Source organism: Arvicola amphibius, chromosome 2 (assembly GCF_903992535.2).
Source record: "Arvicola amphibius chromosome 2, mArvAmp1.2, whole genome shotgun sequence".
NCBI classification, from domain to species: Eukaryota; Metazoa; Chordata; class Mammalia; order Rodentia; family Cricetidae; genus Arvicola; species Arvicola amphibius.
This window is the reverse complement of record NC_052048.2, coordinates 142,424,572-142,435,652: the sequence shown is the minus strand read 5'-3', so window position 1 is coordinate 142,435,652 and position 11,081 is coordinate 142,424,572. Positions and strand designations below refer to the sequence as shown.

General features: G+C 47.3%; 1 long non-coding RNA gene across 1 annotated transcript; it reads left to right on the top strand.

Annotated features, from left to right (window-relative positions):
• Positions 1-678: 678 nt before the first annotated feature.
• LOC119806201 lies at positions 679-2,705 on the top strand. Its single transcript, XR_005284178.1, has 2 exons — positions 679-905; positions 2,185-2,705. It is a non-coding gene; the product is annotated as an uncharacterized LOC119806201 (long non-coding RNA).
• Positions 2,706-11,081: the final 8,376 nt, after the last annotated feature.

Sequence of the window (11,081 nt, the reverse complement as noted above, 5' to 3'; positions counted from 1 at the left end):
ACCATTTTTATTAATGTCGAGTGCATCATCCCAGTGTGTCCTTATGCAAATGAGGTCCTGTATAAATGCAGACCCTTTCTTATTTTCCACACTTTCCTCACTAATGGTGGCATACCTTATAAATAGATGTGCTTTTTGTTTTTTGTTTATTTCTTTTTAATTTGTCATTATTTCCTGGAACTATTTCCCGGCCAGAGCTGTGAGGACGACTTCGTTCCCTTCTGTGCCCATGTGCTACACTGGGACGGAGGGACCGTGTGTGGCAGGCCCTCCCAGCACTTATGTCTACAATCCTCCTCATCTGTGTGTCAGCTGTCACATCCCCAAAGATGGAAATGTGTTTCTGGGCACACTTTGTACACCTACCTCACCTTTAGGACTGTCCTATTTCAGCATCCCAAAGGACGTAAAATGAAACTTTTCTCCTTCCTTCTTTCCCTCCCTCCCTCCTTCCCTCCCTCCTTTCTTCCTTCCTTTCTCCAGAGTACTAGGTATTAAACACAGGACCTTGCTCGTGCTAGGCAACTGTCCTACCACTGAATTGTAGATCTAGCCCTTTTCGTACTTTGAAATTCGAGAATGTGTCTCCACACAGCCCCAGCCCACAGACTTTGACCTTGTAATCTTCCTGCTTCCCTCTGTGGTTCACTAATGATTTCAAAAGGGTCCATCCCTACATATACTGGGGAGACTACTACAAAGGAGGTGGCATCATGGGGACTAGGAGGGTCCCAAATCCCCATGCAAGAGTTACCTGAGGCCCTTCCTGCACTGCCAGGCATTCAGCCCACAGGCGAGCTCTAGCTGGGGGTACTGCAGAGGGCAAAGACCGTCCCAGCACACTCTTCACCCTGTCTTCTACCTAAACTAAAAGCATTCGTAAGACGAAGCACACGATTTTTCAGGTAAAAGCATATTCAGTATTCTCTAGGTCAATTCTTTCTAGTCAAACCTCTAGCGTGCAATATGTGGGATCTGAGGAGAAAATAAAGCTAACTTACGGTGGTAATTAGCTCTGACTTGTGTTTCGCTTTACTATTGTAGACAGCTCTGCTGCTTTGTGTGGCTGTTTTATTTCTGCCATATTTTACCTGGGGTTTCTCTGCCCAGCCCTGGTTGTGGTGGTGGGTTGTTGTTGTCGTTATTGCTGTTGTTTTTGTTGTGGTGGCGGCTGTGGTTGCTGTCCCTCCCCCTCTTTCCCTTCCACAGTAAAGGAGCTCAGGGATGCAACTCTTCCCACAAAAGGACATGGCTGAGTGTAGGAAGGGGCCCTGGTGGTGCTGGTTTACTGGACCAGCTGCTGTTTACTTTGGTTGTCTTAACAATGACTGTGGGTTTGCTATAAAACTGATTGATCTACAGCCTCCAGATCAATACGACATGGACAAAATGAACACAATGGGCATGTTGTCATGCTGCTCGCTCACCCCATCACATAAGTGCAAAGAAAGCCGATGACAGCTAGGAAAAGTGTTTGCTCGCCTTGGAGACTATAATGAAACTCTACCCCACGCCAGGATAGAGCACCTGCCTGATCATTCTTCCCAGAGAAGGATCAGAACATCAGAGAGACACAATGCAGCTTCAAATGCTGGCATTGGAGACCTTCTTAGGGAGAGCCAGTGTTGGCAGCAATTGCCCACTTAGATCTGAATAAAGTAGGCTATCCTGAGAAATAATGAAAAAGAAAGGCGAATAAAGAAAAGGCTACATGGCTCAGCAGCCTAGAGGCGAGAAAAGAAGCCCTACTAGGTCACCCAGGAGAACCTAAGCATCCTAGCAGGAGGCTAGCAGGGGGGCGGGAGTCAAGGGTCAGCAGGGTTGCTGGAAGCTGGAATGCTCAGAGGATCTCAGTCTTACTGTAAGCTGTTCTCTGCACAAAGTCATCTCTCTCCAAATCTTTGCAGCATCTGCTACAAACACCCTGGTGTCAGAGGTGCTGTGTGAAAGGATGGGAAATGGGGTTTCTCGTGTATATATAGCAACTTTATTCTGCTTCTCTTTGACATTCCCATTCAGCTAAGTCATTCATTACCCCCAGCAAGCATCAGAGCTGGGAGGCAGAAGATGAGAGGGAAGAGGTCCCACTGGGGTCATCTCACATCCTGCCCCGGAAGCACTTTCAGTGTCTCTCTGACCCTCCGTTGACAGTCCACATAATTGCACAACTCTGCTTCATTCCAGGTCTCTGCAGGTCCAGCTCATCGTAGGCTCCTCCTCCATCTTCCCAGGCTCTTCGGCTTCTGACCACCTCCACAGGAGAAAACACCGTGGGTGATATTTTACCACCGTTATGCCAACTGTGGCAAGAGGCGCACAAGGCTCAGATCCAGTTCTCAGGAGAGGTGCCTGGGATTGAGGCTGCAGCCGTGTTCTCCTGTGGACCCCAACTTCTAAATGCTCTTCTCTTGCCCTCCGGTGTGGCAATGCTATATGCAGGGTGCATTCCACATTCTCCTGCTTCTGGCACCCAAAGAGACCGATGTTACAACTCTGCCTCTTTTCGGCGAGAAAGGTCAACGTGACAATGTCACTGTTTCTGCTCAGAATGCATCATCAGAATGAACTGTCATCTACCAGGACTACTCAGGAAATCTGGACTGCCATGTCCAAGGACAGCCCAGGCCCCCAAATGCCTTATCCCATAAGAGGCATGGGAAGCTTCTGCAATTCTTTTGCTGCAAATAAAGGTGGTAGTTTGGGGAGGTTTGTTTGTTTGATTGAACATGAATCTGGCTCCTGCTGAAGGGCCTCCTTTCTGAAGCCTTCACTGGCTGTATGTGTTTTATGCAGATTATTTAAACGACTGATGTGGTGGCCCAGTCTGCTAACCCCAGGTACTCTGGAGGCTAAAATAGTCAAGGCCTGTCTAGGCTACAGAATGAGTTCAAAACCAGCCTGTCATCTTAGTCATCCCCAAAGAAAGCAAGAAAGGAAAAGATGACTGGGGGATGGATAGGGCCCAGAGGTCAAGGGTTGGCTTCATAGGCTCACTAATGGGGAGGCAACAGAGGGGAGGGTTGTCAAATGAGGCTCGTGACCTGGAAGTCGTAGGCAAATGTTTCTAGGTGCCTTTTCTGAAGTAAACACCTGTGTTTTATTTTTAAAATCAGATTCTACAAAGGGTCTGTGACTTAAATAAGGTCAAGAACAATGGTCACTAATCTAAGGTCAAGGTCACTAATCTGCCATCCCTCCCATAGATCACGCCTTGGCACACAGGAAATAAGTAAAGATCTCTTCAAGAGAATAGTCTTCCTGTTCACTGAATTAAAACCTTAAAACTTGCAAATTTTATTCAGGCTCAATGTGATGATAGCACCTTGCAGTTCTAAAGGGAAGTTGATGTGACGCTATCACTTCTTGGTCACGAGGACTAAAAACACCTGTCACCCTTCCACCCTGTCCTTCCAACCTGCTTCCTTGGGTTGGATGCTACATGTCTTCACAGAGCCTGGCTACCTGGGCTCCACCAAGGCTTCTGTGCACGGTAAAGCTCTCTACCTAGCTCATACGATTTGTCCTGTGTCACACTTCCCCGGGGAAGTGAAGGCACTTATTCAGCACACTTTACAGAGACGGAATGACTACACCATTGTCTGCTGGTGCTTTGATCTTGAACTGAACATGAGTGAGGATGGCCCATAGCTACCGCAGGCCTAACTACAAGCGAACACACACCTACTTCACATGCTTTCAAGATGAAGAAATAGATGCTTTCTTGCTTTGTACAGGACACAAGATGAATATAAATACATAGACCAAAATGTAAAATGTCCCCTTCTCCATCCATGGTCATACTGACAGTTATCCTTCTAGAACATTTTGCATGTATTCGTATATATATTTGTATATATGCCATCCACACATTGTTACTTTGTACGTGTGTGTTTGTGTGGGGGATGGACATGACTATGAGTGTGTGCATGCACTTGCACATGCACATGTGTGTGTGCATGGAAGGCAGAGGTCTCGTTGGGTGCCATCTCTCATCATTCTCCCCCTCGCTTTTTGGGACAAAGTCTCTTACTGAACCTGGAGCTCACCAGGTTGGCTTGTCTGGCCAGCCAGTGAGCTCTAGGGATCCACTTGTCTCTGCCTCCACAGCACTGAAATTACAGGCATGAGCTGCACCTAGTTTTCACATGGGTGCTGGGGATCCAAACTCAGATCGGCACGCTTACACAGGATGCACTTGACTCTCCCTCAATGCCTTATGTTTCCTCTTTACTCGGAGTTTTCACTGCATGTCACTACTCTCTGGATACCTAGACGATGCTTCTGATTCTGCAGGGTGTGGGTTCAAGAGTTCTTTCTTTTGAGCTACCCACTGAAGGGCTATGCAGGCATGTCTTTGTATGTGTGTGCATGCAAACACAAAGCTCTGGGCTTCAATAAGCATTCTAGGAAATAAAGAAAAGTTCAAGCAAAGGGACTTTTCTTGGGCAAAGGGTACGAAGCAGAAAAGTTTTGAGAGCTTGCAAGGTGGAGCTGCTTCTCTGCCTTCAAAGCCAGGTGTGGAGCACAAGGGAGAAAGGCAAGTTAACACGGATGTTGTCTACCGAGCCCTGGGCGTAACCAAGCTGCCCCTGGAACACAAGTGAGAATTATTTGCCATAAAGCTTCTCCTAGCACAAGCCCAGTTTCATTGACTAAAATTTCATCTTTTTCCCTCACCCCAGACAGATGCTGCTCTTTCCTTCTACGGACTGGAAAAATCCCTGCCTTTTGAAAACAAAGCAAAACAAAACAAAACAAAAAAAAAAAAAACAAAAAAAAGACAACGGCCGCTTCTTCAGATGGGTCTTGTTGCGGAGCATATAAGAGACCGGAAGGAACAAGCTAAGCTTGAACTCCTCTTGTCTTCTTCAATTGACATACAAGGTAAAGGTCTATAATGATAAGTCTGAAGGAGGGGAGAAGCTCAGGGTGGAGAGGGGGAGTCACCAGGCCTGGGTACCTAGGGCTGATAGTTGCTGGATTATCTAGTCTGATGTTCTTCCTCTCTTGCTTGCCATGATCCTCAGGACTCTCCACTCCCCAAGTGCCCAAAAATGAAACACTCCTGTCCAGCAGCCAGGGAGAGTGCGATTTTGTTTACTTTGCTACCCATGGAAAATGAAAGAATAGAAGAGAGAGGGAGCCACGGGTCAGGAAGTTGAGGCTCAGAGGAGAACCTGGAGGTAGAAACCCAGGAAGAAATAAAAGAAAATTCAAACCAGATATAGGGTAGAAAGACAGGAAGAACTGCTTCTTGCTTGCTGCGGTTGCCTGGCCCCAAGTTTGACCCTGGTGACACAAAGTGTTATACATCAACCTGGCTGGGTCAGAGTACCCAGTTCTTTCAGGAAAAGCTATTCTGGGTGTTTTCTTGGGAGTAGTTGTAGTTAAGTTTTTGGCAGGGAAAGGATGAGGTTAACGTTCAAATCAATGAATTTTGAGTAAATCAGTTTACCTTTTATAATATGTGTGGGCCTCATCCAATCAGTAGAAGATCTTAACAGAAAAAAAAAGCAGGCCTCCTCTGAGCTAGGAGAAAACATTACCTATGACCCACCTTTACTGCAGAGTTTGAAAATATCTCCCTTTCCTTCCTTGTCTCCCACCCTCCCTCCTTCCTGCTTTCCCTTCTCTCTCTTCTTCCTTTACTCCCTCCTTCGTTCCTTCTCCTTCTGTCTTGCTTTCTGAAGTGTACCCCATCAGTCTTGGCAGGATAGGATATTGAGTCTGCTCTCTGAAGAACCATGACTGATAAGCCTCCAGCAATCCCTTTATGGGTTGCCACGTCAGTTTATATCAAAGGGTATGGTAACCCCAGCCACTCTAGAGGCTGAAGCAGGAGGGTCAAGAGTTCAAGACCTTAGGCTTCAGAGTGAGTTTAATGACAGCCTGGGCAATTTAACAACACCCTGTCTCAAACTAACAAGCAAAAGAGAGAGATACAGTTCAATCTTGGAGACCTTGACTGGCAAACATGGAGACCCGGGCTCCAATCCCCGGTAGCAAGAGCCCAGTCCTCATCCTCTTGAATATGTACGGGACCTATGATTGCATTGACCAGTGGCATATGGGAGATATGACATCCCCAAAGTCCAGACCTTTGGATGAGTGAATCTCCTGCTTTCTTCCTCTTACAGTCTAGCTGCGACAGAGCCTGGCGTCATCGAGACTAAGGAGATGAGAAGTCCAGTGATCTGGTCACAAGCTCCCCCTTCAGCTTAGCACCATCTTGCATTTTCCAAAATCAGGTGAGCCTAGAGGCCTACGGCTTGAGATGACTCAGAACTACCCAGCTGAGCTCAGGCAACCCCAAGGCATTGTGAGCATGAAGAGAATTGAGTCAAACACTAAGATTTGAGCCTTATTTGATAGATAGTAATGGATACGCTCTCTTAAACTTTGGCCCTCCCTCCCAGGCCTTCAGGCAATTCCTGCCAACCATGCTGGGTCCTGCTGGAGAAAAGGTGCAGGGCCCAGGCTCCATACTTGAGCCAGCCAGCTGAAAACTGTGCTGCTTGCTCTGTTCTCCAGCACCCAGTGATTTGCTCATTAGCAAAGGAAAAGAGTGGCCTCGCAGCTCTTAACTTGTAAAACAAAGTGATCTTGTTGTTGGGGTAGAGGCAGGAACTTCGGAGGGAGTCATTTGAATTAGCTCCAATGCTATTTTCTTGGTAGGAGCCTGGCCTTAATGGCTTCCTTTCAACATTAATATTTGCACTGCAGTGCCCAAGGTCATTATGCATCCAAACTAGAGTGGATCTGGGCCAAGGAGCTCATAAACTGCACTTTATGACCCACCACAGGAATGGGCTCCCGCTCCCCAAGGGGAGGTTCGTTCCAGGTCTATTTAGAGGCTGGAGGTAAAGCCTGGTGGTGAAGACCTTCCCAGCATAGACTTAGCCTAAAAGAATCTAAGAAACTCATAGATTTGCCCAGTAACAGGGCCTCAGGCTTCTATTCTACGTGCAGCTGTGCAATAGCCAGTGATGAAGTCCGCTTCCTACACACCATCTGCCATTCTTTGGACCCACTTGGTGGGTGAGTTACGAGGGGGAGCTCAGATTTTGAAAGACAAACTTGCCACATTTTATGGTCTCAGGGTCTCCTCCTTCCTGCTTTTTGTGGCAAGGACAGCCGCATGGCGAGGACAACCGCACACAGTGGAAGGGCCTGTGTACTTACAGGAAGCTTCAGGTTCTTCTTGCTCCATTGCAAGCTAGGCCTGCAGTCTAGTGCCCGATGTTGATCACAGGTCTGTGTCTTGTGCCAGACATTTTCCCTTATTGTAAACTTTCCACACTGTTTCCTGGACTGTCCACCTGCATGTACCTGTGCTGAAGCTAACAGGGCCTGACAACCCCACAGGCTACACACAAGGATGTCAGCTTAGCTCACCTGCCGTAGTGTTACACCTGCCAATGGAAAAGCAGACTACAGGTGCCCTTTCCGTCCTTCTGTCCCCTCGGCCCCGACTGCTAGGCGCAGCCCATAAAGGAACTGTTCCATGATAAGTGAGTACAGAATAGAGATCAGAAAATTATTATTTTTAGAATGAGCCATATTGTAAATGTTTTTGACTATGTGATCTGTGCAATCTCCATTGCAGCTACAATCGTGTGACAACAGCCGTAGACAGCAGATGTAACTAATAACCCCAGCTGTTTCCACAGACCTGTATCTGTAATGATGGGTGAAGGGTCAGCTTTGATCTGAAAAGACACAATTTGCCGACTCTTGCTAAGGAAAATAAAAAAGAATACGAGCTGTATCTTCATAGATTTTCTGTATTTATTTAGAGCTCCACACTACACTTATAGCCATGGGAACGAGATGGAAGAGGCGGCACATCCACTCCTGCCTCAGCTCTCAAGACATTCAGATTCCTCTTCTGTCTTTTGGAAAACCTAGTTTTGAATCCCTAGTCAGCAGCCGTGGGAAGAGTCTGAAGACCCAGAAAAGGCTCTGGAGAGAGACTTTGAGAGCATAGGGAGAGGAGAGAACCCAAACCAAGCCATTACCACCAGGGAGTAGGCACAGAAATACCACGGTCATGGTTCCTCTACGGAAGACCAGTTACCCACTGAATCCAGGTGACTTCTCTCAGGCGAAGCCAGCCAGGCAGAAGAATTACCCTACCCAGCCCAGCCCTGTCCTACTTCACGACCCAGAGGATTGATTGTTCTCTGAAATTAGTTTATGAATCATCAGGACAGATTATAGATGGACACGTCCAAAATTAACTCAAAATGTGTTTTCTCTCCACTTCAAGACTTAGTGAAGTCCTAGCATTGGCCTGCTTCTCTGTTTTCTAGGGAGGCAAAGCTGCAACAGCTGACCTTGTTTCTGGAACATGAGCTGTCTTTGCCGACCACCAAGTTCTCAGGGAAACGCACATGCAAATCGCCATGTCTCACAAGCGTTGCATTCCAGCAGCATAGTAGGGCTTGAATGCAGCTGTGCAATTCCACAGGGTGGCACACGGGACAAGATGCAGCTGTGCAAGCATGCTAATTAGGAAGGATTACAGCTCACACCGGCTTTCTCTGGTTTCTTTGCCCTCCAAGAAGGGAGGGTTCTTGCCCTGTGGATGCCAGCACCTGGACTTCCCTTTTGGCAGAATCTGAGCAATGGGCAGATTTTCCCAAGAAAAATAATTGGGGCGAGGAGGAGCACGAGATCAGACTGTACTCCAAGGAGCGTAAATGGGGGCGTCAGGGTGCCAGGAGAGGCTGGAGAGGAGAGATGTGCTGTGTGGATGTGACAGGAAGGCAAATGTGGAGAGAAGGCAGTGGGCTGTCAGCCACTGACATGAGTGGGAGACCCTGAGCCAGGTGCGTGTCAGGGAAGGGCTCTGTAGTGAGGAGCAGAGACCAGGTAACAGCCTAGAGCCACAGCTGCTGCCAGTGTGCAAAACAGAGGGCAGGGGACAAACAGGTTTTGCTAAGATGTTATAAGCATTGTCCCGCCTCCATCCCTTAGATCTTTTCTGAAAGACTAAGTAACATGGTGATTGTTTGATTGGTATGTGTTTGTGTGTGTGTGTGTGTGTGTGTGTGTGTGTGCGTGTGTGTGCCAGAGAGAGAGTGTGTGTTGGAAACAGAAGTGCTTATTCTCAAGAACATTCCCAAAGCCAGTAATCATCCCACAGGGTTCCTCATAGGACAAACCCTTTATCATTTATTTTGCTAGATGCAGTCTGGGGAAAACACTGACCTAAAATTATCTCAATCAAAAGGTGTCAGCAATCCCCTGATGGCATCTGGGAGAGAAGAGCAGCGATCCTGAACACAAGCTGATTTCTGAGGGTATCACCTCGTCCCTATCAGGGCTGATGCTGGCTGGAGACTTCCTTCAAAGACTTTCAAGAGTGAAAGCAGATCAAATGTTAGCGCCAACAAAATGAACAAAAATGGAGACAAATGACCTTAATTTTACCCAAATGGCTATCAATCCGTGAGAGGACATTTTCAGTTGTAACTTAATACAGAACATCACAAAATTCTGGATCACCAGGTGAGGAGCATTGGGCTGGAACTTCCAGCTCCTGCGAAAGTCCGTTCCTATCTCTCCAAACCCCACCCTCTCAGAGAATCTTCACAAAAAGGAAGGCTCCAAAAAGCCCAGTTTGGCATTCTTGGTGCCCACAGTAGCTCCCCCCCACAAAGTCCACATAAAGTTTGCCAGCTTGTGGAAGACAAGTCATCACCCCTCAACTGCAGGGTAGATAAGCACCCTGCTTTAATTCGGCCATGTGATTTCTCCTGCCCCTACTCCCACCTTGATCTCTGGAGATGGAGAACTTACCGGGAAGTTGCTTTGCTCAAAATAAACCTGGTCTTTTACTTTTTCAATTCGGTTTGATCCGGCTTATGGCATCGGCAGAGACACCTACTATCAAGGTACAGAAATGCTATCGAGGAGGTATGAGCCTGTAACCCCAGGACTTGAGAATCTGCACCAGGGCATCATACACTCCAGGCCAGTCCGAGGCACTCTGGAAGACAGTAAGGTCCTTTCTTAAGAAAAGAAATGAAAATTGCTGTTTCTCCAACAGCACCGACAGAAATCCAGATGTGCTGTGGGGGTGTGGTGGGAAAATGAATCAAGACGAACACAGTCATGTTTCCAGCCATTTTCACGTGAGAAAAATAGGGGATTTCTCTGTGTTTACTTTCCAGGAGGATGTGTATGCTAGCGTGGGTCTGTTTGCTGCCATTTCCATCGACAGTGTGCAAAAGCTGAACCACGCTGGTCTCTAGCTATATCCTTCTTCACAACTGCATTACTTAAATCCTACCTATATAACTCAAAAAAAAAAAAAAACCCCAATAACCTTTCTGTGTAAATCTCATGTTTCAAGAGAAAACAGGAGGTTTCAACATCTTTCTTACCCCTAAAGACATATTTTGTTTTCCTGATGTGTGTGCTCAGCTCCGTGAAAAAACCTAAGGTGGCATTTCAGTGCTGACAGTCATGGCTTCGTGAGATTGGCACATAATTTTGCAACACTGTTTTAACTTTTTTTTTTTTTCAGGAAGAAGGAGTAAAACCAGTAATTAGAAAAAAAAAAAAGTCATGTTGACTCTTTGTGTTGATTTGGGACAAGGGTGATAGTGGCTGGTTTTGTTGACAGTTCAAAGGTGGTGGAGCAGAGGCCAAAGATCCGCACCAGCAGGCTGGTCTGGCCCGGGGGCTTGCTTGTTGGTTTGCACAGGGCCCTCCCCCACCCTCAGCTGTATTTAGTTCTCTTTAGACAGAGCTGCCTGTGGTCATGGCTGCTCATTGCCTCCGTCGCCTTCCTGGACAGGTTTTCCACCGAGCCTTGGTGAGAGCGGTAGGTTCAGTAAGTCAGTCCCTGGAAAACCTTCAGGATGGCCAAGGAGGAAGAGGGGAGGGGGATATAGAACACTTGGTCAGCGTGCACAGACCCTCACCTTCAGGCGACAGGACCTCCCATCTCCACCAGAGAAAATGAATAAATAAGAACAAAACCCCCACAAAACAATTGATTGTGGGTCCACTATCTTACCATTTCCAACTTCCCTCCTCGGTGGTCATGGGGAAGAGGGCGTGCTTGGTCC